The sequence below is a fragment of the Meleagris gallopavo genome, chromosome 11 (genome assembly GCF_000146605.3).
Source record: "Meleagris gallopavo isolate NT-WF06-2002-E0010 breed Aviagen turkey brand Nicholas breeding stock chromosome 11, Turkey_5.1, whole genome shotgun sequence".
NCBI classification, from domain to species: domain Eukaryota; kingdom Metazoa; phylum Chordata; class Aves; order Galliformes; family Phasianidae; genus Meleagris; species Meleagris gallopavo.
Window position 1 is genome coordinate 9,177,836 of NC_015021.2, and position 6,679 is coordinate 9,184,514.

A 6,679-nucleotide genomic window follows, 5' to 3' on the forward strand; every position below is an offset into this window, starting at 1 on the left:
TTTTTTTTTTTTTTTTTTCCTTTTAAGTGCTTATGCCTGTTTAAAAGAATTGGACAATACGGAAGGTCGTAATCTGAGACTTTTGGACTTCACACTTTGTAAAGATGAACTGATAGGTATGATGTGTCCTGAGGGCTCCTGAGGACTTGCCCCGAAGGGGGGGAGCAATCTGGAAAGCCCGGAGGATTGCCCTTGTGGTAAGTGCTCTAGCGTGATGGCTGGGGATGTGGAGGTAGAAAGAGGCATTTAAGATTGGAAGCAGAACAGCCCCACTCTTCCCAAATTTCTGTGGCATGGAAGTCAGTTTCTGTAGTTGGTTTAGCAAGATGCTGCTAATTATGATTGTTTCTCATTAATCTCTGCTGCTTTGCAAAGTATCTTCATTAATACTAAAAAATAGTATTTCTCCAGTCCTTCCAGGTGCATATTAACAGTAAATGAATCCAGTGTGAGAGAGTAACTCCAGAAAACAATAGGTATTGGTTTGCCTTTGTCATCCATTCTTTGTGTTCATAATGCAGCTCAAAACTCCTGTTATCCAGCTATCCCTTTTTACTTTGACATGATGCTTTTATTCTTTACTTATGAAAGTCAAGTGTAGGAATCAAATTATAGAATTTCACTCTTCTCTCTCATGTTTTCCTATCACCTAGGGTACAAGTGGCTTGTGGGTAAAGAACAACACCTGACTAAACAGCTGAAACTGGCTTGGTTTTCCTACTGGAGAAGTGGTCTGATGCAATTCTGAGCTGTTAGGCAGAATTTGTTTATCAGGGATGAGACAGGTTGAGGAATGATTCACCCATCCACGCAGCCCAGTCTCTACTGAGATGTCAGTGTTGATGTGGAAGGCAGGCCAGAGGACGGGCCTGGCAGACAGGGGAAGTAGGCTTATGTCTGGTTCTAGCACAGCCCATCACAAACTGCAGAGTACTTTAGTGAGTCCTTCTGGGACTAAAGACTTTCAGATGATGAATGTGGTCAGGGGAGTCACTAATTCTCAGTAATTCTACAGCTTAAGTCTGAATGTGTCTTTGGAAATATTTTTCCCTCCCAGATGCTTTGCAGCTGGTACTGTGAAGCCAGGTCCTAGGAGGTCAGGAGAAGGAAGAGCAGCTGTCCCATGGCAAAACTATCAGCCTTGCATTCAGCCCTAGCTAACACTATGCTTAGGCAGGTAATGATGTTTGCAGCAAACTGCTGAGTGTCTCTAGGCAGTAACTGATGGGAGAGCTGTAGTACAAGGCAAAATACCTGCACCAGTTTTAACCAAAGTAGGACAGCAGCGCTGATCTGTGGTATCCAAGGCTCTGTGAACACCCCCACCCCTTCTAGAGATCCTGATGGTTCAGCTGGCCTACCTGCAATGAAATCTGTACCCATCCATCTTCACCTCTCCGGCATGGACATGCCTATGCATGTTGTCACAGAGTATCAGAACAGCATGCTAGAGAAGTAAACTAGTGATGTGCAGCCCAGTTATAGAATGCATCATATATACATTGCTTAAACTGTTTTTTAGGTGTCCAACCTCAATCTTATCTTCTGCTGTGCATAGAAGGGGAGACAAAAGTTATTTATTAGGTGATAGGAGACTACTAAGAAACAGAACTTCATAATACATAACTGAAAAAGATGTCATGAAAAGATTAGTATTTTTTCAGTCTGTGTTGTAGCTCTTTGCCACGATAAAGAATTTGAACTGGAAGCTTTTCCAGATGCTGTCTTTCTTGGCTTTTACCTTTATCCAGTGAGCAACTAAAGAAAGAAATTACGCTGTACTGTAGTAGGAGGGTAATTCTAATTATCCCATTTGGACCAAGAGGAGAATATAAGGCAAACTAACTTCAGTTGAATGAAAGAGTTATGCACAACCATTTTTTATCTCACCATGGTAAGATTTTACTTAGTCTTTGTGTTGCATCCTTCCAATATCAGCAGCTGACTCGTAATGAAATTATTCCTCTCCTAGCTTCCTTGTCATATAAATGATTCAAATGTACTGCCTGGTTGATCAGGAAGTTTGCCTTTATAGAGGTTAAGATGTGTTTCTATTTTCTATGCAGACAGCTGTGAAGCATGTATTGCTGACTCATGATAATAGCATCCATTTCCTCTCTCAGGACTCAAGTCTGTTCACCACCACCATGTCTCAAGCATGTTTTGTGTGTTTCAGCAGCCAAGCAGTTTTGTAAAAGGCTGTGTAGGTCAGAGGCTTGGTCTGTTAGGGCACTTTCTGTTTGTGCCCTGCTCAGCTGGGATTAGGAATGCATTGTCCATTCATGGGCTGTTGGATCCCTCAGCAAGCATGAATGCAAGGTGTATAGCTGACACTTTCTTCTGTATTTGGAATCTCATTCTTTCTTATCCCTTTGTCTGCCTCAGGATCCAAAAATGGCAGGTCCCTTCACAGCCTGGCCCAAAGTGCACGAGTAGAAGCACGAAAGCCTCTAACAGGATATATTGTAGGAAGGATTTTGCATTTAGGCAGTAATAGCTGCCATTTACTATCAGTGGGGCTGTATAATCTGTCCTGAAGAATGGGGAATGCAAGTATGAAAAGGAAACTACTTAAGGTTTAGGTGATGGCAAGTAAACTGGTCCCAGAGCAATGCTTGTGTTTCCTGCTGAGCTCTTTGTGCTGGGATGAAAGAATAGTTTTTGTCTCTGGTGAGTAGGAAGGCTGGAAATGAGTTGCATGTACAAGTCGAGGTGTGGGCATTTAAACACAGAACCTCCAGTGCTTTTTCATTACTGGATTGCTGCAGCTTAGCAAACCACACGTATTTCATGCGAGCAATTAAAGTGAGCAAGACACAGAGAAGCACAAACAGCAGGGTGTTGGTGCTTCTAAAGACCTGCAGTTACTGCTTCCTCTCTAATTGTTCTGATATTGCTTTTAAAGCCATTGCATCAGATTTGTTCTCCATTTTAGCATGAGCTGCTTTTTTTTTTTCCCCACAAGGAAATCTTTGTGTTCTTTTCAGATGTTAAAGAAAAGAAGGGATTGAAATGAAGATGACTTTGAAGTGTCTGCTTTAAAGGATGCAAACACATCTTGGTGCTTAAGCTGCAAATAAAGCTGGCTGCTCCATGGGAGTGCAATGCAAATAGCAGGCAAAATAAGGTATTGAAACATCCGTTTCAGTTAAGAAAAGCCTTCAGTTTACTGGAATCAATTTTTTTAATGAATGGAGTTACCTAAAATGTGTATTCCTGCAACTCTCCATACTCTTCTTTCCATAAATGAGCTTGTTCAGCTCCATTTCAGTTTAAGGAAAATGGACAACAATGTACTCTTTAAAACCTAGTGCCTTTCTCTTTTTAAAGGAGGAGAGTGTTGCTCGTCAGGATTTACTCATTAAATTTGTGAGCTCCTTCTGTCTGTGGGTGAGAGTGGTGAAGCTGCTCTGGGATGAAAGGGCTGTTCTGCATGATTTGTGTGCTTTGTTAATATAAAACTCATTTGCTGTTTTGCTTTTCAAATTGTTGTGAAAAGTCCAAGTTCTCACATATGGGATAGCTCTTTGCATGTCACGTTATTGGCCACCTATCCTTCCCTGGAGAAATCAGTGTGTTTCTCTTTTTTTCTTACTTCTCATCTAGAAAAACAGGCTCCGATGAGGCAGAACAGGGAGATTTGTTGAAGGTGTCCCTTTGTGGGGAGCACGGCTGTATGGGGCTGCTGAATCACGGCCTGAACCTCTGATGAATCACCTGAGGCTAGCAGGAGTCAGCCACGGGAGCACAGGTGAAGGCAATTCACCTGTGCTAAAGGAAGGGGTGGAGCCTGGTTCCACCTCTCCTACACCCATTTAAGAGCCGACTGCCAGTAGGGAAGGATCTCTCTGGAGATCCACTCCACTGGAGTCTATCTCGTGAGCCCAGGATAGGGTGAGTGCCTTTCTTTCCTTACTCCAATATAACAATTACATCAGCCAAGCTCCTGGATATACCCTACCATCTGTATATCCATTGATTATACAATTGGCGAGCCAGACCAAATATACTTTATGTCATGTCTTTCTTGTGGAATTTTATAAATGGGTCAAGGGGGAGAACACCATTCCCCTAGATAAAATGATCCCTGGGCAGATCCCAGGGTTTCTGGGATCTCCTTATTATCAACTAGCAACTATAATTAAGAAATGGGGTCCCCTGCGTACTCTGGGGAATATTTCCCCAGTGCACATGACAGAGTACTTTCAGGGACTAGACAAAGATGTCTTAGCTATGAAAGAAAGGCAATTAGCTGCATCCACAGTGGCATGGCCACTGTTAAACGCCTTAAATCAAGCTGAGACAAGATCAGATAACTTAGAAAGTGAAAATCTGCTATTAAAAGCTTGTATTGACAAATTGGAACAAGAACTTAATGTATTAACAGGAAAAAAAACAATTTTACAGTCTCTAAGTCAGGTCCGTAGTATTTCAATAGATGATAGTCATACCTCTGAAGTTCCTGGTTCAACAGGAAAGCGGGAGTTCTAAGTCAGATCTGGAGGTTCCACTTATTACGGACCCCCTGGAACTCCGTCCTATTATAACTCAAAAAACAAAAAAAGGGTCTCCCGAAAACAAATGTTTAATGACTTAATTCGAGCTGGGGTCCAATTTGCTGAGATTGACCGCCAGCCCAACCATGTCCTTCTCCAGCTTTGGAGACAACTAAAGGACAATCCAAAATTTCAAAACTACCCTAAGAAACCAAGGGCAAGGGTTATAGAGAGAATACCAACAACAACATGGAACCTAGAAGACTTCATTGTTCCTAATAGGAAAAAAAAATAAAAAGCCACCTCAGGTGTCTTGGGCCACGATGCTTGAGCCACGGGAAGCAAAAGAATTGGCCCTAGCACAGTTCATGGTGTGATGAGGGATGTTAGTCCCCATAGGGCCTCCAGACGGGACCGGAGGCCCTATGCAGAATTAACAATTTATTGGTCCCGAAAAAATATTCAGGGAGTTATGGCATTAGTGGACTCTGGAGCAGAAACATCAATTATTTACGGAGATCCAAACAAATTTCATGGAGGCAGAGTGATGATTGGTGGTTTTGGGGGACAAAGTATTCCTGTCACCCAAGCATGGTTAAAACTGGGGGTTGGGCATCTCCCACCCCGGGAGTATAAAGTATCTATTGCCCCAGTCCAGGAATACATCTTGGGCATAGATATTCTATGCGGTCTGGTCTCCAGACAACCGTGGGAGAGTTCAGACTTCGACAGAGATGTATCAGTATCCGGGTGTTGCAGGTAATATTAAGAGGCCATGTGAAACATGGGCCAATTTGCCTGCCGAAACCGCGCTGGATTACTAATGTGAGACAGTACAGACTCCCGGGTGGGCAGGACGGAATATCAAAAACGGTGCAGGAATTAAAAAAATAAGTGGGCATTATAAGACCTGCCCACAGCCCATATAATTCCCCCATATGGCCAGTGCGAAAGTCGGATGGCACATGGAGAATGACAGTAGATTACAGGGAATTAAATAAGGTCACGCCGCCTATTCATGCAGCTGTACCCAATATTGCCTCCCTAATGGACACATTGAGTAGGGAGATAAAAACCTATCATTGTGTCCTAGATTTAGCAAATGCGTTCTTCAGTATCCCAATTACTGAAGAATCGCAAGATCAATTTGCATTTACATGGGGAGGGAGGCAGTGGACCTTTCAGGTCCTGCCACAGGGGCATGTGCATTCACCAATGTATTGTCACAATCTAGTGGCTGATTGGAAAAAAACTGATAATGTTAACTTGTATCACTATATTGATGATCTCCTGCTGACATCTGACTCACTGGAGGCAGTAGGACAGGTGGCGGATTCATTAACCGCCTATTTACAACAGAGGGGATGGGCTATAAATCCCCAAAAGGTGCAAGGTCCGGGCCTGTCCATAAAATTCCTGGGGGTGGTTTGGTCAGGAAAGACCGAAGTACTGCCCAGTGCTGCATAGATAAGGTTCAGGCATTCCCAGTCCCTACAACATCGAAGCAGCTGCAAGAGTTTCTAGGTGTACTGGGTTATTGGCGTTCTTTTATACCTCACCTAGCGCAGCTGCTAAGGTCACTGTATAGACTCACAAAAAAGGAGCAGCTTTGGGATTGGGGGAAAACAGAACAGGATGCTTTTCAACAGGCGAAACTGGCAGTTAAACAAGCCCAGGCATTGGGTATATTTGATCCTACCTCCCAGCCGAGCTGGATGTTCACATCACTCAAGATGGCTTCGGTTGGGGCCTGTGGCAATGCCAGAGTTCTGTTCGGATCCCCATTGGTTTCTGGTCTCAGGTTTGGCATGGAGCAGAAGAAAGATACAGTATGATTGAAAAACAGTTATTGGCTGCCTGTTCGGCATTGCAGGCAGTAACTCAAACGGCTGAAGTTATAGTCAAGACCACTCTGCCGATTCAGGGGTGGGTAAAAGATCTGAACCACCTTCCTAAAACAGGGGTGGCCCAAGCACAAACAGTGGCACGATGGGTCGCCTATCTCAACCAGAGGAGTAGTCTGTCTTCATCCCCTTTGAAAGAAGAACTCCAGAAGATCCTAGGCCCAGTAACGTATCACAGTGATGCACCAAAAGAAATACTGGTCGGTCAACCGCAGAAGAGTCGCGTTCAGGAGGGAAACACGCTGGGGATGGATAGAGAATTCACCATCTGAGAACATC

At 43.7% G+C, this 6,679-nt stretch overlaps 1 long non-coding RNA gene across 1 annotated transcript; it reads left to right on the plus strand.

Annotated features, from left to right (window-relative positions):
- The first annotated feature begins 8 nt into the window (after window positions 1-8).
- LOC109369469 lies at window positions 9-3,111 on the plus strand. Its single transcript, XR_002118560.1, has 2 exons — window positions 9-197; window positions 2,988-3,111. It is a non-coding gene; the product is annotated as an uncharacterized LOC109369469 (long non-coding RNA).
- Window positions 3,112-6,679: the final 3,568 nt, after the last annotated feature.